This window comes from Phasianus colchicus, chromosome 1, assembly GCF_987193195.1.
Source record: "Phasianus colchicus chromosome 1, bPhaCol1.hap1.1, whole genome shotgun sequence".
Taxonomy (NCBI): domain Eukaryota; kingdom Metazoa; phylum Chordata; class Aves; order Galliformes; family Phasianidae; genus Phasianus; species Phasianus colchicus.
The window spans coordinates 189,852,365-189,877,982 of NC_143436.1; the positions used below are offsets into that span (position 1 = coordinate 189,852,365).

The 25,618-nt window shown below is 39.9% G+C and overlaps 1 protein-coding gene across 2 annotated transcripts in view; it reads right to left on the minus strand.

Annotated features, from left to right (window-relative positions):
- TMEM135 (transmembrane protein 135) overlaps positions 1–25,618 on the minus strand; it is a 168,625-nt gene that overhangs the window by 59,905 nt on the left and 83,102 nt on the right. The window lies entirely within an intron of this gene.

A 25,618-nucleotide genomic window follows, 5' to 3' on the forward strand; every position in this document is an offset into this window, starting at 1 on the left:
GAACAACCACATCATGCCTTAAATTCATAACCAGCCTTAATCCATATTATTGCCAGATAGAGCTTGAGAGTGAGAAAATACTGTTTTGTGACAAATATTCTGGCACACCAGCAGTTATGAGAAAAATAACTTGCAGACAAGTCACGAGAATTTTAGAAAATACTTGCACTTATTTTCGAGGGTTCAAGAGGTTTTGAGCAAGATAAGATATGGACAGCGTAAGTGGGAAAAAAGGGGAATGTTGGCATTACATATTGGAAGGCTACAAACAGATGTAGAAGAGTGGATTAGGATGCTGCATGTAGATACTGATCAGAAAGCATGAATAGGCAAAGTTAAGTTAATAGTGAGCTACAGAGAAAAAAAATCTTACAATGAGACTATTTCCATTCTCAATGCTCTCTGATATATGACTTCAAATTATGTCAGACAAGATATTGTAACACTGTTTTATTCCTTTTCCTTCCCCAGTACTATCACATTTCACAATTCTGCATCATAAAAGTGAACATCTGAAATCACTCTATATGAAAGCATTTGGGTGAAGTGAGGACAGTGAAATATTTCAAACTACCAGCAAATGCAGGCGCATGACTTACTGAGACTTACTTAAAAAGATATGCCATAACCCTCCAAAGTTCAAACCACATTTAGCCGTTCAAACAAAAAACATCAACTGTCTGGATGCCATTGCTACAAGGCAGAAGGGACAAAAAGCCCTGATGGCTTTGACAGCCCCAGGCAATGACATTGAGAAATAAGTGAGAATGGCAAAGAATCAGTTTCCTGGAAAAAGAAAACAGTGCATGTTTGTATATTAAATGCACACAATTTATTAAATATTCTCTTTTGTTTTCCCTATCTTCTTCCTTCTAAAGTTTTTTGATTACACTTTGCACATGAACAAGTACACACCCTTAATATTCCCTCTGAGCTCTCTTTTCTACAGGCTCAACAACCCCAGTCTTTACAGCCTCTCCTTATACGAGATCCTTCAGCACCTTTCATAATCATAAAACCATGACGAGTCCCTTCATTCCAGTACATCCATGTCCCTCTCAAACTGGGGAACCCAGCACTGATCACAGCACTCCAGAAGTGTCCCACCAGGGCTGGGTAGAAAGGAAGGACCAACTCCCTCAACCTGCTGGCAGCACTTCTAATGCAGCCCAAGAGTCTGCTGCCTTCCTTCACTCAAAAGGTGCATTACTGGCTCATGCCCAGCTTGGTGTCCACCAGGACCCCCAGGTCCTTTCTTGTAGAGCTGTTTCCCAGCTAGATGCCCCCAAGATGAGCTCCATGGGGCTCCTGCCGGCCACCTCTCCAGCCTGTCCAGGTCCCTCTGAATGGCTGCACAAGAGATTGGCCTGGTGGTTGACATGGTGCATCGACCACTCCTCTCAGTTTTGTATCATCTGCACGATTCCTGAGGTTGCAGCCCTAGCTCGTCAGCCAGGCAAAATCTAATATTCATAGTAATACCAGAATAAATTATTTGAAACATCAAGTTTATAAATATCTAGATAAAACGATAAAAAACAGTCAACTTTGCCAACAAATATATTAAAACCACTGTAATTTTCTTATTTGACAGATGTTTTAAGTAAAGGAGGAAGTGTAATTTATCTGTACCTGAATGCACCTTTGTGGCAGTTGCATATGTTCATTAGGAAATTGGGCACAGAGGTGCTCAAATACAATACAGAAGAAAACTCAAAGTTAGCAGTTCATTATTCAGCTACAAAGGAATTTTAACTGAGATCAACTGAAAGGTTTTGCATCCCTTTTCATTAACGATTCTAACAACAGAATATAGATTATGTTACAAATTAACAAAATCCTTTAGGTCTTCACTTAATGTGATTCAATTGTCCAAAGTCAACAAGATGAAATTCAATTAAAATAAATACAAAGTACCTGGCAGGAAAAATCACATATACACACATATACTCCAAAAATATAGAAAAGTAGAAATGACTACATAGACAATACAAGAGGATAACAACCTCCATGGATGCTGCAGAAAGCCCTATGAAATAGAATTACGGAGGCAGAGGAGGTAAGATGTAGCAATATATTACACTAATAACCTGGTGCTATTAAAATCTTGCAATTTAATTTTGGGCACTACTGTTAAAGGAAAGTGTAGACAAAACAAGACAGTGTACGCAGTGTAAACGGAGACAGTGAAAATAACAGGCACGCAAGGCACAAATGTTGGAAAAATCAACAACTGTTTGCTGAAACTAAACACAGAGGTAACTGATGACAAATAGAACTATTTTCAAATACACACGAAGTCATAATCACATACTGATAAATATATCACTGGCCATTGGTACAGAAGGAGGGGAAGCGAAATAAACCTACAGCGAGGACAACGTAGGTTGGATGTTAGGAAGAGCTTCCTTCACTGGGCAGTGGTACACTGCAACAAGTCACCTGCAAGCCTGTGGAACCTCCCTTAGCACAGAGGTTTAGAAGCAGTAGAAGCAAACATCTCTTATCAATGCTCTGGGAATAACTGACACCATTGCTAAAGAGTTGCTTCCAGCCCAGTCTCTACACAACACTCAAGGACAATAAAATGTGCATGTAGATGCTTGCACGTGAAATACATGGTTCTACATGTAAAGACCAGCCCTTGTCTGCTTATTGCATCACCAGTATACAGAAAGTCAATGGTCGCTGTATTCCAAAATTAAGCTGCTTTCAAAATAAGCCTTTTGCTTTTCCAAATAAACTTTGCCACGTTTTATAAAATTTCTAGGCTGCGTCCTCAGTATCTACAACATTCAATGGCTATTTTAAATATGAAGAATAACTACACTAAAAATGAGAAAAAACGCTGAGGCCTACAGAAATACAATTCTAAATACTGAGTGAACTGAGCCTCAAAATAGTAGCTAGCAAGCAGGAAGTCTAGTTTGGGATCTTCTTGCAAATCCACCACTTTTTGATTTATGATACAAGGTCAACAAATTGTGCTTAGCAACACAAAGACCTTGAAACTTTCCAGCTGCAGAAACAGCTACAAGGGGCAGACAACCTAAATGTTTCTAATGAGAGTGATCCGCCCTGCATATTTTAACAAGTTCAGAGAAATGCACAGAAGTTACAAGGAAAATTCCCTATGCCAGGTTAGCAAATCTGTCGTGTAAGGTGAGTGCTGAAATTTAGTTCATTGTATTGCACTTTACTGTATTATACTGATTAGTGCATTATACTAAACCTTAATCAAAAAGGAAACTCCTGACAAAACTTCAGAGGCATTTCAGACTTGTTCAGTCTGGAGTAGAGAAGGCTGAGGAAAGACTTCACTGTGGCTTTCCAATACTTAAAGGCAGTTTATAAACAGGAAGGAATTAACTTTTCACGTGGATACATAGCGATAGGACAAGGGGAAATAGTTTTAAACCAAAAGAGGGAAGATTTAGATGGGATATAAACAAGTTCTTTACTCAGACAGTAGAAAGGCCCAGGCACTGCTGCCCAGAGAGCTGTGCTGCCCCATCCCTGGAGGTGCTCAACGCCAGCATGGATGGGGCAGCCTGAGCTGGTGGGGGGCAACCAGCCCATGGCAGGGAGTTGGAACTGGATAGTCTTAAAGATCCCTTCCAACCCAAACCATTCTATGATTCTATTCTATGATTTTTTTCTCATCTTCATGGGTTACAAAGCCTTTTTTTTTTTTTTTTTTTTTCCTAGGAAAGCACAGCTCTCATATAAGCAGCATCGTGAAGCAACATAAAACAGTCTCCAGCTGTTGCTGGTGCACAAAGTAGGAGCAGGTCTGACTTACCTGGACATTTTGGGGTCAGCAGGTGATAGCAGTGAGGTTGCTCTGACTGCTGGGGTATGGACTGACCTCAGGCATCAGCTGAGCATTTCTGGGGCTGCAATATGCTGCTTCTCAGTAACAGAATATACCCCTCTGTAGATGACACTCACTTTCTTATAACCACAGTGACGTTTATAGTCAGATTTTCTGGGCTAAAAAAGTCTCTAATTGGAGGCTGCTGATTGTCTCACGCAGTCAGAAGAAAAGTAGAACTAAGTTTGTTTTAAAGTACCCCAAATGTTGTAATTAAAAAGGAAAAGCACAGAAGATATATGTAATCTATATAAAGGGGACATACTAGGGATAACAGCTGCCCATGGTATTTAGAGTGTCAACACTGGATAGTGTTAAATCCATTTCACAGAGGTTTCGAGGGTGTCTGGACCACTTGCACATCAACACCTGACTTCAAGGCTATTCCTGAGATGTGAAAACCATCACCTTCTTGATGAAGCACTTAGCAAGCCATGTGAGAGCTAAAGCTATGGACAAAAAAAGGTTACTGCTCGCACTTCTTGAAGGCTGCACACTGCAGAAAGAAAGAACATTCAGCTGCAGTCTGTATGAGGACAAATTAATTGGTAAAATACCATGGGAAACTTAAAACTCAGATGATATTTGACTTGAAAGTCAGTACAGCCAAGTCTCTCCAGTAATTGTTAATTGAGTCAACCTCTTCCAAAATTTACAAAGAAAATGTAGTCTCAGACTTTTACCCTTTAAATACATGATCCAGAAGAAAAAGTCATTTCAGATATTGCTTTAATCCTTAAAAAAGCCAACTACTATCTACCCACAGAAGAGCCTCTTGCTTTCTCTGCTGATAGAGCTTACAAGCACTTTTTCAACCTCTGTGTACCTGGTTGAGTAGTGGTAGGAAGATCGTCCTTTAGATTTGTGATTAATCAATCCATTCTCCAGATTTGCCTCTACTTCAGACACAAGGAACAATTTTTTGCTCCCAAATGCCATTCTGCTTCTTTCCCATGCATATTTTCTGCCCCCCCCCCCCCAACTTCTCCCTCCAAAAAAAAACAAACAACCACCTAGATTTAAGCATAAATCCATAGAGATGCACAACAGCACTGTAACTATAATCTGGTGTAAACTGAGAAAACTGTCAGCTGTTGGCTGTAGTTCCAAAACTTTATTTCAAGACATAATTGCTCCAATAAAAAATGCTTTCTATGACTCTTACTGGTAAGAATCTATCTTAACGAAGTTCACTTTTAATAAAAAATGATTATGAAAAACCCAAATATTTTCAAACAATGGAAAATATGTGGATTAATGTAACAGCCTTATATCCCAATGGCCTTATACCTAAGATCATGGAAAAAGGGTGTGCAGACTATCTCTATTCTACCTGCACATAATATGCATGAAAACAGCAGTCTTCTCATCAATTAACTGTTTTCATAAAATTAATATTGTGGGGTTTTTTTTTTCCCAATAATAAAATACCTATTTAAAAAACATAAATTTTTCCATAATTTTATGGTAATTACAGGGGATGGAAATCATAGAAACTCTCTGGGTAATTAGACAAAGATACTACAAGTCATATGAAAAGAACTGATGTGAAAATAGCTGTCAAATTTCATTATCCTCAGCCACCTGTGATCTGATCTGATGACTAGTGCTACTAACAGGAGTCACTGCTTTCTATTACTGTTTTATGCCCCAGGCAAGAAATTATTGTAGTTCATGATCATGTTGCAGAATGAGTCACTGTTAGCTTACAACAGTTATTATGGGTGACAGCTACATCTTTTCATGCATAGGACTTTGGCCCTAAAACCATGAGCTGCTAATGTTATCAGCCTTATCTCTGCTGTTCACTGCTATAAACAGCACTTCCACCCTGACATGGTAGAGAAAGGCTGCAGCAGACACTTGCTACTTGATTATATCAGTAGTGGATTTGGCAAGTGATTTTCCCAAATAATGTACCAGCTTTCTTATGTTCTCTGTCTCTCCATCACCATTGTAGGTTTGCTGTCCTTCTTGAGTGCAAATCATAAAAGTTGTCAGGATTTTACAGAATCATAGGATCAAAGAATCACAGAATGGCTTGGGTTGAAAAGTACCATAATGATCATCTAGTTTCAACCCCCCTGCTATGTGCAGAGTTGCCAACCACCAGACCAGGCTGCCCAGAGCCACATCCAGCCTGGCTTTGAATGCCTCCAGGGATGGGGCATCCACAGCCTCCTTGGGCATCTTGAGCTTCTTGTACATCTGTATCTGAAAGCTTTTGGCTTACTCAAGAGCTGCAGCACCACTACAACAGCCTGGATGAACAAAGACTGCTCCTCAGTGTCATGGCTTGACCCTGAAGTCTGCCAAATTGCAGGTGAGCAAAGATGTCAACTTTTTCTCCTGTTAGTAAGATTAATTAACCAAACATGATTAGATTGTTTTGTGTACCAAGAGTTATACACTCAGTGCACAGTGAGATTCAGTGAGATTCACAGAGATTCACTGGCCAGTGCTAACCATATGGGGGCTAGACTAGATGATCTCTCCAGAGGTCCCTTCTAACCCCAATGACTTCATGAATCTGCAATTATCTGTGTGATTATAATGGTGTCCTGTGGCGTCAGCATTCATGAAAATAGTATTACTGTGTCCCTAAAAACAATGCACTACAAATACTAAAACATGCATCTGTGCACACCTCAGCAAAAGTCTCTGAAATCCACTGATTTTTATTTAAACTTCACTGTGCTGAAAGAATACATCTTCTATGACTGTCAAACAGCTCAATAACACTATAGAAAATAAAGGGAAGGATAAAGTGAAAATGAATTCCAAAATCCTGCAGAAGGCTCTATTGCAAACTTTCAGATTATTGCCTCACAGTCTCTCGTGCCTTTCCCAATAGAGCTGCCTTCTACATCACATCTTAAAGAACGAACCAGCTCACTTAGATAGGATGAGGTGGTTCCAACGACCAACCTCTGTATTTAGTCACAACCTCTTGAATTTCAACACAATGCAGAGATTGGAGACACTAGCAAGGAACACAAGGCACTGTGAGTTCCTGCAGGAACAAACAGCTTTGGAACAATTGATGCTCTGAGTTCAGGATTAAAGAAGTTGCACAATTCTCACAGAGAAACTTCATTATGAGAGTTTTAAAAGTATAAAGATGCTTTTATTGTTTGTTTTTATGTAAAAGCATGACAGTTAGTGGAAAATGGTGGTCATCTTTCACGAAGCTCAAATTTCCACTGATTCCAAAAGATGTGTGCCTCAAGTTACAACACAATAGGTTCAGGTTGGATATTAGGAAAGATTTCTTCTCCAAAAGAGTGGTCAGGTGCTGGAATGGGCTGCACAGGGAGGTGGTGGAGTCACTGACCCTGGAGGTGATCAAGAAATGTTTAGATGTTGTACTAAGGGACATGGTTTACTGGGGAAATATTGGTGGTAGGTGAACGGTTGGACTGGGTGATCTTGGAGGTTTTTTTGAACCTTGGTGATTCCCCGATTCTCTGTACTTGAAATCCACTGCATTTGAAGAAAATCACAGAATCACAGAATCACTAAGGTTGGAAAAGACCTATAAGATCATCCAGTCCAACCATCCACCTATCACCAATGGTTCTCGCTAAACCATATCCCTCAACACAACATCCAAACGTTCCTTGAACACCTCCAGGGAAGGGGACTCCACCACCTCCCTGGGCAGCCCATTCCAGTGCCTGACCACCCTTTCAGAGAAGTAGTATTTCCTAATATCCAGCCCGAATCTTCCCTGGCACAGCTTGAAACCATGACCAAATGTCATGAGCTTTCCAAGTACTGGTGAGATCTTTTGTCATAATCTTTGTCATCCACATAATTAATTTTCTACTCTAAATTAGGTAACTTCTGAAGCAATACAACATTTCTACCACTTCAAAACTGACAGGCCTTTAAGAAAACACATGAAACAATTTGTCAGATCTGTATGGGGCATTTTGCCAATTCTGCTACACCTACTCCACCAACACCACGTGAGCGTTTCTGCCAGCCAGCCTTAAGCAATCTCTAAACAGATAAAATCAAAGGGAAGAGTAATAACTGTCATTAAACAAGAGATCGTGTAGATGCAAGATAAAGCACTGATGAATGATCACAACTGAGTGATACGATTTGCAAAACGCAGATCATCACTGAGCCAAGATGGGGAGCACCTGCTGGAGTCAGAACAGCATGGTCGAAAATTAAACCCTAAGACTTCCTAGTTCATAAATTTCTTATATGCACACGTAGTTGGGCACTCTGGCAACACTTCATTTCTTTTCTCACAAAGCACTTGTCATGCCTCTCTCCATTTTAAATAATATCTTAACCACTGCAAACAAAGTGGCAGCATGCTGTAACGGAGCACTGAAATAGCCTTTCATAATCCTCTTTTCAGAAAGCCACTGCCGTGTAAGAATGAATGTGAGAGAATAAAGTCCAAAAATGTAACAGTATATTCTGAAATTTCTCTTCTGAAAGCAATTGGTCCATCAAAAACCAACCATGCATGGGGCTCTGTCGGCAGCTGAGTGGCATGTCTTGGCTTCCAGAACGTAAGCCCTCAATTATCAGTCATGATCAACACAAAGAGGTATCTGTTTGCCTAGTGTCTTTTTCTAAATCAATGATAAATTAATACAAAGGACAGAAAAACACCCAACTGCTTGGAATAATAAAATGTAAAAAATCTAGATATACTTTCTGCTTATTTTGACGGTAATGAGTAGTTTACAATGGTGCTAAAGAAGTGGAATTCAATCAAGTAAACATTGGAGTAAAAGTTAGTGCACAACAAATTTCAAAAGCTGATTTGCAATCCCAAACATTAACCAGACACTGCAAGTGCTTGATTTCATTACTGTTTTCCACAGACACAAGTACTCCCAGAAATATCCAAAGAGTGAGTAACCTTTATATACCGTGTGGTCTACACAATTCTGTTTCCATTCAAAGGAACTAAACAAAAATAATGTAGAAATGCTTTCATGTTTCTATAATTAAGGTTGTTGTTGTGTTGGGTTCTTTTAGCATGTCAGTCATGCTTTTTCTACAGGGATTTAGCAGCTATTTCACCTTTCTCAGCCTACAACACTTTCTTTGGGTATAAGATAACTTTTCTGGGTATTTACAATCACAGAGTAGATATAAGTGAATATAATAAAATGTACAATTATATCAAATCACTGAGCTTACCTAATTCTCATTCAGTTTTCCAGTCTAACTTGGTAACTTCCAGTCTAACTAATGGTAACTTTTTGTTCTGGTTTGATTATCTTTCACATGAGTTATTTAATGATCTTGCCTCATTTTTCTTTTCATTTAGCATCAATTGTTTTCTTATCAATGTGATTTCAACTACAGTATCGTTGAACATTCCACGTTAGAAGGGACCCACAAGGATTGCCAAGCTCAGCTCTAAATTTCTTGTACTTCAAACAGTCAGTTCTGGACAACCACAGCATTTGTCCAGTGCTATTTCCATCACTGTCAAGTTACCTAACCATGATCTTAACCTTACTTCCACCAATGCTCAACTTCTTTGGGGAATAATACTCTCAAAAACTGAAGGATGAAATCTGATCCTGGCAGCTTTCTTCCATTAGCTGCAGAGACCCTCATTTCTTAATTCCAGAATCTAAATTTATTTTCCTCTTTCTGACCATATTACCAGTCTGGCTGAGGCTACATCCATAAGCATTCACTCTAGCAATTTACAAACTCACAGAGAATATTTCTATGCTTTTGAGCTTCATTTCCTATCCCTATATAACTATAATATTAGAACGCCTAGCCTGCTTTCAATCAAATTCAACCAAGCTATGCTTCTTAAAGAGAATTATATTCCTGCAAGATTCACTGCAAGTTGCATCTGGGGAGTGGAGAGGCCAAAATGAGCATCCATGGAAGTCATCTCCTCCCCCTGGTCTGCTGTTTTCCAGTTGTTACATTTAACATATGTATTTTATACATGTAACCTTGACTTAAGGAAAAAAACAGACAAAATTACTTCAAGTCAAATAACACCCTAGATACCATGCAGTGCTTCTGAATACAACCTCAAACCTCCCCTCACACACACTCAGTACACTTCAAATGATAAGAAAAAGACACTTCAGCATTTGTTCTACACACACTCCAACTTCATCCCATATTTTTCTAGGAACAACTTTAAAATATATAAACTACAAAGAGTAAACTTTTCCAATTTCTTTTTAATGTATCACATTCAAGCAAATTCTTCTGAAATAGCTGAAATGGGCCCATGGAACTGAATTTGAGGCCCTGAAATTCTCATATGCTATGTAGGGCTTTTTTGTTGTTGTAAACATCCATTCACCTCAGAAATATGAACAACTTGCCAAATTTCTGTTTCAATTTTCAGATACTTATATGCATAGATATAAACACATAAATGTATTTAACACGTAGAGTCCAGAAAGAAGCAATGTCAAGATATTCTGATAACACATTCAAGTGTTTTATATTACATCACTGAGTTGTACTGAACCAGATTTAAAGTTTACACCTTAAACCTAGTTCTAAGTTCTAGGGCTGCGTCACTTTGACAGTACTACAAACTAATGAGTTCTTCGTGATGGTTACATGTTTTGGTTTATGGATTCCTTTCTGACAATGCCAACTGCTGTAGGCATCACTCCTGTTCGGGGGCACCTTTTCTGGATGATTGCTGCCATATGCCTTCCACTAGAACAGAGATGCATACGAAAATGAACACATCTATTTTCCATCCCAAAGACTCCACCCCAAGTTCCTTCCAGTACCTGAAAGGGCCTATGGGAAAACTGGGAAGAGACTTTTTAGAAGAGCATGTAATGACAGGACGAGGAGAAATACTTTTAAAATGGAAGAGGGTAGATTTAGACTAGATATTAGGAAGAAACTCTTTAGTTTGAGGGTGGGTGGTGAGACACTGGAACGGGTTGCCCAGTGAGGCTGTGGATGCTCCCTCCCTGGAAGCATCCAAGGCCAGGCTGGATGGGGCTGTGATCAACCTGGTTTAGAGGGAGGTGTTCCTGCCTATAGCAGGGTGTTGGAATTAGATGATCTTAAAGGTCCCTTCCAACCCAAACCATTGTGATTCTGTGACTCAATGTTGACTGCACAGGGTCAGGAAGAGGCCGATGGGTTTTTGTCCTACTGAACCAAAGTGAAGCACACTGCTGTAATAAAACCACAGCCCATGACACACCATGGCCTCCAATCTGTGCTTCCTCTCCACGCAACTTTGAGGGATGAAAGTGAGGAGCAAGTGGCTGCAAGTTATTCAAATCAGGATGCGTTTGAAATGTAGAATTTGAAATATACTTCAAATACAACAGTGCAATTGAAAACTACAAAGTCACTAACATCTCTAAGCATTAAATCCATATGTAAGCTGAAATTTAAATCTGGATACTTACGCTACAAGAGTATTACAAATGTATTAAATACTAAAAAAAAAATAATAATAATAAATTTTCTTAACAGTCTGTGCAGATGTCTCCTATTAGACTTCTGACATCATAAGCTCATGTTACAAATATCATCCAAGATTTCACCTTTACCATGAGGATTTTTGTTTGCCTCTTTCTATTCCGGAGCTCATAATTTAATCACTGAAGAATTACAAAGTTTGATATTGCCAAATATCCTGCAATAGATATTTGTCTTTGGAAGTTTACAGGTGTTCAAATATTTTTGGTGCTGAAAAGCACATGTACTGGAATAATATTCCAACCACAAGATTTTGTGCCATGTGCCATCTTGAGAGCTGCTGTATTCAGAAATAGTGGTGAAAATTGTATTTATTACATACTTGTATTTGTTTTCGTGCTGGTAAAAATTATAGAGAAACCCAGAATAAGATGAAATTCTGATAATCACTGAGACAAGAAGGGAAGGGATTGAAAGATGTAGAAATAACATTCTCATAACTGAAATAAAGAGAGGGGTTCTCCCACTACTGCAGCAGAATTACTTTGAGCTAGACTGACTTCTTTAACAACTGCAAGAAATTGTAGCATGCTCAGATTTACCACAAGTCACTTGCAAGGACCTCTCGTGGTTTCAGCAAGTTGGTAACTTGACAACAGGCATATGGAAAGGGAGATTAACTCAAATCAATGCTGAAAGCATGTGCTATCATCATATAAGTGGAACTGACAGTTCCTTATCCCTAAAATATCACTGGAGGAGAAAAACAGAAGCAGACTGGAAACCTGGTGTTCCTAACAAAAACATTTTGCCAATTGTCGTACAAAGATATGTTAAGTTATAAAAAGCTACACCTTGCTAAACTTTCATTTATGCCCTGCCTGTTTGCATGTATAAAGATAAAATATACACAGTATGTGAGGGTCAAAGAATCCCAGAGAGTCAGGGCTTTTCTGTGCAAAATGTCACACACTCATGGGAAAGAAGCCTTACTTAAACTTTTGGACGTTCCTCAGGAATGTCTTTCTGTGACTCAGAAATAACCCCACAATATCAGCCACGATCCTTTATAACAGAGCTGTTTAATCTCCATTTTCAGTACAAAATTTCAATCATCCGTAAAGATAGTATCTAACGATAACCAGAAAAAGGTATCATCAGGTGCACACATACGTGTCATACAACAACACATACATGCAAGGACAGATTGTGCTCACCTCGTTGTGACAAGCAACTCCTGCAGAACTGCTCTGTTCACTACACTTTTTGAGAACTCACATATGCTCTAGGAGCACACACAGAATAAAAGTATGCAACAAGCACTGAACATCACATACATTTTCACCACAGAGAAAAGCACGTCAGCAGTCAGCACACTACAGTCAATCAACACCTGAGAATACACAGCAGCATCTGAGCAAGCCAGCTCAAATACTGACCCTCTCAGACCATGCAAGCAGTTATTTACATACACTTATACACGGCGGAAAAGTACTTTTTATTCTTCTATCATTAATATATACTATTTGAATTAGAGGAGAAAACAAACAAACAAAGATTTAGGTTTGATTACTGTTTTTTTATTATTATTATTATTATCTGTACTATGTTTCCAAGTTCCAAAAGCATTCTGAAAGCCAGAAAAATATATGCCTAAATCAGAAAACTGGACCATTTTTGCCTGGAAAAATAATCATCTAAGATAATCTGACCTCTTCTTAATTAAATTTAGGTTCCCTCCTAATGCCTTAAGTAAACAATTTCTAATTATAACTTCTGTTTTCTACTTCACTGTTAAAAAAATCCACGATGCCATGAGTTCACGAACCTCTATTATCAGACATCAGCAAGTCAGATAACCCTTCCAAGAACAGCTTACATTTCGACTTCTTGCTTTGTGGCCAGCAGACAGACTTGATCACCTTCAGAGATCTTTTCCAGTCCCAACTGTTGTAACTCTTTCACTCCTCACAACTGACCACCCTTCAAGGTGGATCTGCTTAAGCCCAGTGCCCCTCACCTGAGTCTCCTCAGCTGTTTGTGCAGCTGTGTGATGAAAATACCCAGGGAACTCATCTGCCTGAAAAGAAACTCAGCACAGTTATTCTTCAGCCTCAACAATTTCCTGGTGCACGTCCCCGAGCCCACGGCTGCCCTCTGTTTTGCTGCAGCACAGAGTGGCAGGAACAGGAGGGAGCTGAGAAAACATGAGCTCAAAGAAACTGTGGGCTTCCTCTCTGAAAGCCACGCAGCACTTGCAGATTCCCACTACAAATGTGTGGTTTTTTAATGTACGTACGCTTGCATAACACATATGGTGGTTTTTTGGTGTTTACCAATTGAAATTAAACTATTTAGAATTACTTATTATCATTTATTTTTAAGCATAAGCCCTTGTATACTTGCAACTTTGAGGGGCATGGGTTAGCAGGCATGGTGATGAACTGATGGTTGGAACAGAGTATCTTAGTAGTCTTTTCCAACTGTAATGATTCCCTGACCTACATGGCACCATCTAACATCAGTATTTCTGCAGCTACCTATCGCTTTTCTGTAGCATCACAAACCACACATGCTTCCTTGCACGTAACAGCCTCTCAAGAACGTGAGGAGGGAGAAATAGCACAGGGAGTTAAGGAGATGCCTCTCACATTTCCTGAGATAGCCACCTCCGTAATGCACAGCTGACACGAGCTGTCATCATAAGACACAACTAACTCCTCAGAGTAACAAGGGCTCTTAACAGCTAACATTTTATTATAACCACACTAGGAAAGACACAACCAGAATTGTTTGGGAAGGGGTGGAAGCAGAGAGTACTCTATATGATGAATGAAACAGTGCGTGCTGCAATGGGATTACTTTTCAGTGAAGTTTCCTAAGCTGCCATGGGCACTTGAGCTCTTCAGAGAAGGAAGGACTTCAAGAGTCTTTCAAAGAGCTCCTGATTTGGTCCTTTTAACTTTAACAGTTGGTCCTTTAATTTCATGTGGAGAGTAAGAAGGAAGAGGAGATGCTGATCACAAGCTGAGATGCACTATTTTAAGCCATTTGAGATGGATTTTCAGTGCCTTTCTCTAAGGTTTTATTAAGCTTTAAGATTCTTACAACTGATAAAGAGAAGCTCAATCTGATACAGAAACTGGTGAAAACAATGGTGTTTTACTGAAATACTTACTGGTGTCTTTTTAAAATAGATCACACAGCAACAGCTCACACACTAGGGAACGTGCAATTCTCTCACATTATACAACTCCATTACAACCTTGTTAAATAAACTGTTTACATTGCACTACACTCCCCTCTCTCCCAGCAGTTTTAAAGTTGCTTTGTGTGTTTCACTAAGTATCATTCAAAATGTAGAGGATCCAACACCCACTTCTTAATGTTACAGGTTCAGGAAGAAGCCTTGGAACTCATAGAGAATGCTACAGAGAAGATAGAACAATCTTCTTTCCCTCTGCTACTGTTGTTCTTAGCACAGAAATACTACTACTAAATCAGTAAAAGCAAGTGAAACAGGGTTAATATCATATATATATATATATATATATATATATATATATATAGGGAGATGAGGTTGAAAAATTCTCTTAAATGTTTAAAGGCTGGACAAGAACTTAACAGATATTTGAGCCTTGAGGCGATACTCCATGGCACAGAACCACAGAATGGCCAGGGTTGGAAGGGACCTCAAGGATCATGAAGCTCCAACCCCACTGCCACATGCAGGGCCACCAGCCTCCACATTTAATGCTAGACCAGGCTGCCCAGGGCCCCATCCAGCCTGGCCTTGAACACCTCCAGGGATAAACGGGGCATCCACAACCTCTCTGGGCAGATGTTCCATCACCTCACCACTCTCTCTGCAAAGAATTTCCCACTGATATCCAACCTAAATCTTCTCTCCCTCAACTCCAAACCATTTCCCCTTGTCCTGCAGTTATCTACCCTTTCAAAGAATTGGTTCCCCTCCTGTCTGTAGGCTCCCTTTAGGTACTGAAAGGCTGCAATGAGGTCACCCTGCAGCCTTCTTTTCTCCAGGCTGAACAAGCCCAGCTCCCTCAGCCTGTCTTCATAGGGGAGGTGCTCCAACCTCCCAATCATCTTAGTGGCCCTCCTCTGGACCCTCCCCAACAGCTCTCTGTCTTTCTTGTACTGGGGGCTCCAGACCTGGACACAGTGCTCCAGATGGGGCCTCACGAAGGCAGAGTAGAGAGGCACAGTACCACAGGAATATCCCAGTTCATACAGCTTTGAATTCAACACACAGAACAGAAAATCTAGCTGTAGGTGTCCCTGTTCTCTGCAGGGAGTCAGACTGGATTAGCTTTGAAGATCTCTTCCAATTAAACAATTCTATGAGGGCTCTATGATGATTCTATGAAAATCATCACAACTTCCTTCAGATCAAACAGGGGCTGCTCTTCTCTCTGTGAGCTGCCACCAGAAGGCCCATCCCAGCTCTCAGATGCCATCGGTCACAGTACTCAGCCCCACTGGTTGCTGTGCCCAACAGGATGTACCAGGAGAAATAGATTGGGATGAGAATGAGGTTTTCCCAGTCTATCAACTGTTCCTGGTCTGTTCCTTGGTAATTGTAAGGGTACCATGGTACTGGAAAGCATAGTGATTTTGTAACTTCTAAAAAATATAAATGATAATAGGTTCAAAAAAAAATATCACAATTCTGTGCAAAACAGCTCAAAAAGACCTCAAACCTTGTTAAAGAAAGTTCATGTCAACTTAAAAGCTCAAAGCTATAAACTGGATAGAAAAACCCCAAGCAATTAATTTACATACACTATTCTAATGTAGGAAAATGAACGATTATTGTGGAAATTAATTACAAGCTGATTTGCTAAAATAGCTCCGTACCCTATTGATATAACTGTTGACAGCACACACTTGCAAGAATATGGTGTTGTCCCCAGAAAATTATCTACTGGGAACATGAAAAAGTGATTATGGGCAGATTAGCTGCATTCGTAACTGCCCATACAATCAATCATGCAGCTAAATTTAATGAGCTCTTGACATTGCCGCAGTGTCTCCAAGGTTCGCGTGCAGTTGTTGCAAACCTCTGACCACATTTCAGGAACGTACCCAGAAATTTCAAGTTTCTCTAGCGTTATACCACAGCCATTTCCCAAACTCTTCTAAAAGCTCATCCTCTTTCTAACTATTGTTTCTGTCTATGGATCTGAATTTTATTATTTAAGTCCCCCTTATGAGGCAGGCTGAGAGAGAAGACCCGAGAGCAGCCTTTGAGTATCTAAAGGGGGACCACAAGAAAGAAGTGGACAGACTCTTTAGCAGGGTCTGTTGTGACAGGTCAAGGGGAAATGGTTTCCAACTAAAAGAATATACTGCAAAATGATATAAAATACCGTACAAAGGAGAATTCATCTCTTTTAACATAAGCCATTCATTGCTGAATTAGTCCCAAATATCTCCGGAGTCCTGATCTCTCAAGGTAAGGTACATCACAAGTCTGAGCATTTCACAGATCTGATGTGCTTAGTTGATAGCAAAGGATGAACAACCTCCAGATAAGCACAATTTGTCTAAAAGACCTCTTAGAGGAATAAGAAAAACTAAAGAAAATTACATCCAGTATTCACTCAATACACTGAATGTTGTGAAATGCATTGATTTAACACACTCATCTCCAAACACAACACCAAAAAGCTCAGCTGACTTCTGATCTAACAGCATATAACAGCTTTTTTAGTTACAGGATAAGAACCTTGAAAGAAGCACAGCGAAAGGTGAAATACACCCAGAGCTGATCATAAAACATTTGCTAGGTTAAAATGATTCCAGTTTTCCAAATCTCCACTGTGCATTTCTGAATCTCCTGAAGCGAGGCGTCTGACAGAAAGCACTGAGAGCATTCCATAGGGTCAGTGCCCTGCTCAGACAAAAACGTGCAGTTTTGATGTTATACCCAACAGCATAAACAAGCTATGAGAAGTCCTAACCGCATCCTACTAAGCTCCAGTCTTCCCAACTGTAAGTTTCTAAGAAAACTGTGTTTCCTGTGCTCTTCTACAGTGAAAGAATGATTTCTTGTAAAGCCCAGGTTTAACATTTTATCGTTAATGATGAAAACAAGAGCTAAAGAAAACGTCCCAGCTCACTAAGCAGTCGTAACAATGGGTTAACGAATTCAAGTCCAGACAAATCAACAAAAGGTAGACATTCTTTCCTCAAAATGGCAGCAACATAATTAAACTGCTTTATCACCAGGAGTTCTTTTTAAAAAGTCAGCAGTTTTTGCATAATTCTACTTCTGGTCTGCTTCCTTCACAGTCTCAAAAAGCTTTTCTGTGAAAGAGCTGAAGTTCACAACCCACTCTTGAAGATGCCAGCGTTCATAAAATCAGAGCATCAGTCACATCCAGAAGGTGTAGCTGTCTTTCTTCACAATAAGGCACACAAGAATAAATCAGCGAACAGCAACAACAAAACACACACAACTTTGTTTATTTGCTAATATATATTAATAAAAAATATTGAATTTTGTTATTCTATATTTAAAGGATTGGCTTTGCAAAAACTCCTGAAATCTTCGAGGAATCTGTTTTACCATAATTTCCAGAGGTTTGGGGGATTTTAGTCATTTCTCTGAAATCCAAAAAAGTAACAAAGGGATTTCATTTTTATTTTGTTTCCATTCCATCTACCGCAATGAGCCCACTGCTGCCCAGCACCACAGTTTGCAAAGGGCAATCACAGGAAATCCAAAAGCTCTTTATTTTCCATCAACCAACAACAGACAGCACAACGTGAGCAAAATCCTATGATCTTATAGTTTGGAACTGACTTTATAAAAAGCCAGAGGAGAGAGTATTGCCATTTGTATTGTTTCCATTTTCCTTTTCAGCATTACCTGATAGCCTTCCATCACTGATGCAAGTATAATTACAAGTAATGTTATTGCAACTTTATGCTTCATAGCATCACTTGGTGGAGATAAAATCCTCTGAGCTTCTCTATAAGGTAAGATGCATGGATGCCCCATTTCTGGAGGTGCTCAAGGCCAGCTGGATGGCCCTGGGCAGCCTGAGCTGGTGGGTGGGAGGCTGGAACTGGATGGGCTTTGAGGTCCATACCAATCTATGACATTCTATGATCTTATGATTCTATGTTACAGATAATCTCACAGTTTCCTAATTTCTAAATGCTATTTTCCTATAGGGTCAACTCTTCTTTTTGAAACCCCTTTCTAACATGGGCTCTCAGCAGTCCTTAATGACTAAAATTATCCCTCAGTAGAACCAATTTCCTTTTCACGCCATCCCAGTTCAGGTAGTGGCTAAACAGAAACAGCTTTGTTAACCTACACTTGTTAAGAAAATCAAACTAAAACACACGTAAAACACACAAAAAAGCAACATCTGAGGGAGAACATCCCCAGGTAGGCTCCTGCTCCAGGAAGTATTTGAAAGATGGGAAACAAAAAGAGGTCAGGAGAAGGAGAATATTCAGAAATGCCTAAAGATGCACCCAACTCTGTACAGCAATGCAACTGCTCACAAATCAGCGGCCTCTGGATTAAATGCAGGAAACAGGAAACACCGTGTGACCCCCTCCTATTTGTCATTATTTGCACCACTGTCGCTATTTGCGAGGTATGGTTGACCTCACATGGACCTGAATGTTCACGGACCACAGGGAATCATTACCAAAGTGAAAACAACTGGGACAAAAGCAGAACAGAGCCCGGCAGCAGGCAGCACATGGCCCACTCTCACCAAAACTCAGACAACAGATCAGATTACACAAAGTCAAGCAAGTATACACCAGAGTAAAGCACAGACAGATATTTTCAGCTATCAAATTACAGAGAAAACCCTGTAGAAATGCAACGCTGCTCCGACCATGAGTATTACTGTGGGCAACACTTTAATAGATTAGTCATGTTACAGATATTTGGCTGAAAAATTGGAAATAAATATAATGGTTTGGGTGAATAAGAATGAACCACTGTGCTCACAAAGTCTCATCTTAATAAATATCTTGCAAATAATACCTTAAGATTTGTATTCATATATTGCACCTTGAGTACTGTGTTCCCCTCACTATAAGACACTGAGTGTCCTGTGAAGGGCAGCGGAGCTGTGAGGGGTCTGGAGCCCAAGTGTTATGGGGAGCAACTGAAGGAGCTGAGATTGTTCGGTCTGGAGAAGAGGAGGCTTAGGGGATACCTTACTGCTCTCTACAGCTCACTGAAAGAAGGCTGTGATGAGGGGAGGTCAGCCTGTTCTCCGGGTAACAGTGATAGGACAAGAGTGGCCTTGACTTGCACCCAAAGGGATTCAGGTTGGATATTAGGAACAATTTCTTCTCAGAAAGAGTGGTGAGGCATTGGCACAAACTGCCCAGGGTGGTGGTTGAGTCACTGTCCCTGGAGATGTTCAAAATGCCATACCACCACCATCTGCTCCTGATGTGGGCCAACACTATAAAATAGGAAGCACTGCTTTCAGAGCATCCTATCAGCATTCATACATCAGCGTATTTCCTAACATCAGAACTCCACTTCTTTGAGCATGCTGTGATACCTTCAGCCCAACCACTGTAATTTTCCCCTTTTACTGTAGTAATGACAAAGCTCTGAAGCAGAGGCAGCCAGCAGGGCACAACACAGTGAGTTTAGAACACACCTCTGCACAGCAAGTCATGTCTGCTGTACTCATTCATCCCATGTTCGTTCCCTGTAATTAAGCTGTTTGGACAAGGTGTGTCCCACATGAGACAAGTTCATAAAGACTCAGTTTATCAACTGTAGTGATTAACATCATCATTCCTTTTTTTTTTTTTTTTCTGCCAATATATAACCTTCTTCCTCATGTTTATTCCCCATTGCTTGCCACACAACAAAAGCAACTGTGGAATTATGATATTCAGCTCCTGAAGAAAGTGAAATTGATGATCAGCTTATTTCACATTTCTTAAAAAACAAAACAAAACAACAACACAACAACAACAAGCAGACGGGTGCACAGACAGCAACTATTCATCAGGTGGGATGAACTGCATGGAAGTGGGCTGAAAGTAGCACAGCCTTTGTAAAGTGAACAGCATTGGGGGAGGCAGTGGCAGAAGATTGGCAGGAAGAGAGAAAAGGAGCTTTGTCCTGCTAGGGTCTTTAAGGGAGGGTGGCTTTGGTGGGGTTTGGTCTTTGTACAAATCAGCTGCTCCTTAGCCTGAGAGTGACATGAGAGCCATGTTTCCTGAAGGTAAAAGAAATAAGGAAATACTGGTGGAGACTATATGGAAAAGTTCAGCGTGGTGAGTTACTTTAAGAATAAACAGAACAAAATCTAGAGAAGAAAAATATGAAAGGGAGGCAATTTCAGTTTAATTAATTAAAAAAAAAAAAAAAAAAACACATTGGAAAGAAAGTCAGAGTACAACTTCAAGGAAAAACACTGCACCTACCAAAGCTGCCTTAAACACTCTAAATTGCAGCCAGTATGATCACAGAGGAGTCAAAAAAAGGACCCATTAGATCCAAAGAAAACGTCTGAATGCCTTCTTTACAATGAAGTAAAACACAGGTTACCTGGGGAAGAATAATTCACTAGTAGGACTGACAAAAAATGAAACAAAGTGGCAGGCACAGATTTACCAGTTCCATTATCAGTGGAGCTGGTTGACTCTGGGCTAATCATCAGTCTGCTCACTGATACTTAGGAGTAATTAAACCTGTCAGGACAAGGAAGAGGAATAAATTAGTACACCATTAAAGGGCCTTTTCAACCCTAATTACAAGCTGCCTTGCTTTTGTGAAAAAACGGTGTTAGGGATTTCTGCTGCTTCCTTTGTGTTAAAGAGGTTTAGCTGACATTGCATAGATCAGAAATGAGCCTTGTACAGTGTCTTTAACTTACTGTCCATGCACAAATATCAGCACATCAAAGCAATTCTCAGATTGCTTCCAGAGCTTCCAGAGCTGTTGTGGCACTGGGCAGCCTGGTCTGGTGGATGGTGACCCTGCCCGTGGCAAGGGAGTTGAAAATAGATGATCTTTGATGTCTTTTTCAACCCAGGCCGTTCTATGATTCTATTATATGATTCTGGCAGTGCTTCGTGCTATTTGAACACCTACTGCACTACCGGAGCCATGAAATGCTTCTTCCAACATTGATCAAAACTGTAGCCCATAACCAATGGAGAAGCATATTTGAAAACAGTGTTTGCTAGGAAAAACACTGACATTGTCACCAGTTTGTTTCTTAAACCACGCATCAAACTCACAACACAGATAAGAGTGTAATAAAGCAGAATGAGGGCTTGATGCTTACAGATTTAATTCCTTTATGAACCTATCCTGAGTGCCCTCTGCCTTCTCACATAAATAAACCAAAGATACAAAATTGCCAGGATGAAGTAATGTTTTTGTTAAAATAATAAACAATAAAAATTAAATTAAATTAAACTAAAATAATAAAATGCTTCCTTGGAAATCCTTCAGAATTTGTTACCTTTGGTTTGTTTTGAAATCCTTTTTTCAGTTGGGACAGTTTTGAAACAATAACTAAGAGGCTTCTCAGGCCTTACCTGTAATAAACACTGAATCCAGCACAGACTTTTTTCTTCCAGTTAAAAAATGTTTGCATTGGAAAGCTGGCAATCACTAAAGCGACAGCCTTAAACAACAGGATACAAACTCTTGGATATTATGAGAGGCTGTAACCTTCTGTATTCTGTTAATAAGAAAAGAATCCACCACCCCACCACCACCACCAAAAACCCAAAAACCACAAAAAAGAAAGAGATGAACAGATCTATAAAATAAAATCCTTAGCTCTTTCCTGTACCTTGAAGACAGCTCCATTTTTATCAGCTTCTTAGCTCACCTGAGCAGAAACTGCTTCAGAGTAGTGGAAGACATTACAAATCAGTCTTATCTTCAAAGGTGGTGGTGGGAAAACCCAAAGGAATTTCAACCCTCTGAGATATCAACAAAGAATTTAATTAGGAGGTGATTTACTGCAGTATTTTGATACTATAATCTGTAAGCCTGCAATGGAGGAATAGGTCAAAGAGAAATTCATGCAGCTCTGGTTCATTAGTGTATCTCCAGATGTTTCATACACACAGTTTTCAAATGTTTAGTATAATGCCAGATAAGAACACCAGGAAAAGAAAAAGTCATATTAATTTTTTTAAGTTATCTCAAATAAAATTTATTAACATTCCTGGCGTGATTTAATACAGAAAAATTTGAGCTCTCGCCTATACTTAGAAAATGATGGAATTGGGTATTCCAGCAATTAAGAACAACTTTCTCTAATTTTAGGACTCCTAAAAACCTTGCTTAGGGAAACACTGAGCACTAGAACATGGGAGACATTCTAACCTAGCCTTAAGTTGTGCCAGGGAACATTCAGGTTGAATATTAGGAAAAAATTCTTCTCAGAAAGTGTGGTGAGGCATTTATTTTATATATCTGTTCATCTCTTTCTTTTTTGTGCTTTTTGGGTTTTTGGTGGTGGGATGGTGGATTCTTTTTTTATTGGTACAGGCTGCCCAGGGAGGTGGTGGAGTCACCATCCGTGGAGGTGTTCATGAACTGTGGAGATGTGGCACTGAGGGACATGGTCAGTGGGCATGGTGGGGGTGGATTGATGGTTGGAGCAGCTGATCTTAGTGGTCTTTTTTACCTTTAGTAATTCTATGATTCTAACAACAGCCAGCACTGAAATCATGTAGTAACTTTGTCTTGGAGGACCTTGCAAAAACCCTGTTGCAATACTGGAGAAAATAAAAGAAGTTAGGGACGAGACGCAAGGAAACCCAAGTCCTTGAGACAGTATCTGCAAGGGAAGGATGGGGACTTCAAGGTCGCAGGTCTATGCAACCACCTAACATAAAGACAACAGCTCATCACACAGAGGGGTACAAGCACAGGCTTTTGCAAAGACACTTGAAACATAAAAAACACAGCAGGGCAAAACTTACGCTGTGCCTCTTCCATGGGTCACCATGAAAAGCAGGGCAGTAGCATGGCATCTCCAGAGTGACGGTGGTATGGTGTGAGCAGAATAAGGACACTGGGTAAGAAGGCATTAAGACTTGTTAAAAATATGCAAAAGCAGGGGTTATGTTGGGATGCAGCTCTCATCAGTTTGGCAAGGACAGCAAAGGGGAGATGTCAGCATCTGCTGGACAGACAGATAGTATGGAAGCGTACTGACACATGCGGCACCATGAGAAGGACCCAAGTGGCACTGGATCGATTCTGAACCATTTTGCTCAGCTTTTCTAAAATTCCCCATAGCTTTCGAATGCACAAAGCATTCTTTCTGCTTCTGACAAAAAAGCACAGCGTTCAAGCATCCAACAGCTGTAGCTTTTCATTCCGGGAGTGTTTCACCAGCATCTGTAACATAATCTCAAATCATCATTTTGTTTGCACAAAAATGCCTTGGTGAGCGTCTGAGGGAGGACCCGTCTCTCAGCCAGTCATCTGTCACTGCTGTCACTATGTCTGCTGGGAAACAGCAATTCAAGGTCAGCTGCAGTGAAATCTCACGCTGCTGTTTTATATATGTGGGCAAAACCTAAACATTTATTAGTTATTAGAGGCAATAAAAATAATTTTCTCTTTATAGTATCTTGGGGTAAATGACTTCTGTTGCTACATTAGTGGATCAGTGGCCATATAAACAATTAATACACTGTTAGCAAAGTAGTCATTTAGTCATATTACAGTATCCTGCAGTTAGTCTGAAAACTTAATGAAATTAATACAGTCCCACCAAGCTAATGAAAACAATTTACCACAGTGGTATACTTTGTCTTTTGTGTTAACAGTTCCATTATTTAGAACAATATTTCCCACAACACTGTCATAAAATAATCAAAATATTTTGTGAACCTCAGTGTTAAATTCTGTTTCAGCACATGCCTATATACCTAAACTGAAATAACTTATATTGTTGTACTATTAGTGTACCAAAATGAAAAAAATGCTCATTTGTGAAAGTCTTAAGAGTACAGATAACTGTTGGAAAGTCATACTTGCAAAATACATATTTAGTATCTCACATTCAAACTATTTCTTGATAACCAGCCTTTGTACCAGGGCACACTATTTTTCAGCCGCTGCTTCAAACGGTTATTCTCCATTTTAGATGAAGAAAAAGAGAATGAGTTTCAAGACTTTGAATGGATATCAACAATGTGGAAACAAATATCAATCAACCTTTCTTTTACACATCATCATCATTATCATTCAGATAAACAACCAAGGGCACTTTCTTTAATTCTAAGGAAATGATTCCAAGCTAAGATTTGATTGTGCAAAAAGTTGCAGTCGAAATATTCTGAGTTTCAGCAACAGAAAGAGTTTTTTCTTCAGAAATATGTTAGTAAACATGTGCATGCTTCCAAACTTCTGGAATTCAGAACATTTTTCTCATGGTGTTCCAAACCTTCTGGAAAATTGTACCCATGAGTGTTTCTCTTTGCACTCAACCCTTCTGAAATAATCCTTCTGAAATAAAACTGAGTTCAAGGGCATGCAGATGACACAAGGAACAATTTATCTAAGTTTTTCTCGCAAATTTACACAAAGTCCAATCATCGTTGTAATGAAATCCACGGGAGAGGAGTACACTGTGTACAAAATATGGTTATTGAGAAAGAAGGATTTCTACATCTGCCTCTGGACAGTTCCGTTCTGCACACTGTACGCTGACACAGCTCAGATAAAGGAAAGAAAATTCAGAGTAACTTGCCTGCATTACAAATAGTGTGGCCAGCAGGAGCAGGAGATGATCATCCCCTGTACTCAGCACTGGTGAGGCCGCACTTCGAGCACTGTGTTCAGTTTTAGGCCCCTCACTACAAGAAAGACATTGAGGCCCTGGAACGTGTTCAGAGAAGGGCAGCGAAACTGGTGAGGGGTCTGGAGCACAAGTCCAATGAGGAGTGACTGAGAGAGCTGGGATTGTTCAGTCTGGAGAAGAGGAGGCTCAGGGGAGACCTCATTGCACTCTACAACTTCCTGAAGGGAGGCTGTGGTGAAGAGGGGTTTGGCCGCAAGTTGTATCAGAGGAGATTTAGGTTGGACATGAGGAAGAACTGTTTCTCTCAGAGAGTGGTCAGGCACTGGAATGGCTGCCCAGGGAGGTGGTGGAGTCACTGTCCCTGGCAGTGTTCAAGAGGCCTCTGGACGAGGAGCTGCAAGATCTGGTTTAGTAGCTTGTAGTAGCAGTGGTGATGTGAAGACGGTTGGACTAGATGATCTTATAGGTTGTTTCCAACCTATAAGATTCTATAAAATTCTATAATTCTGTAACTTAAAAA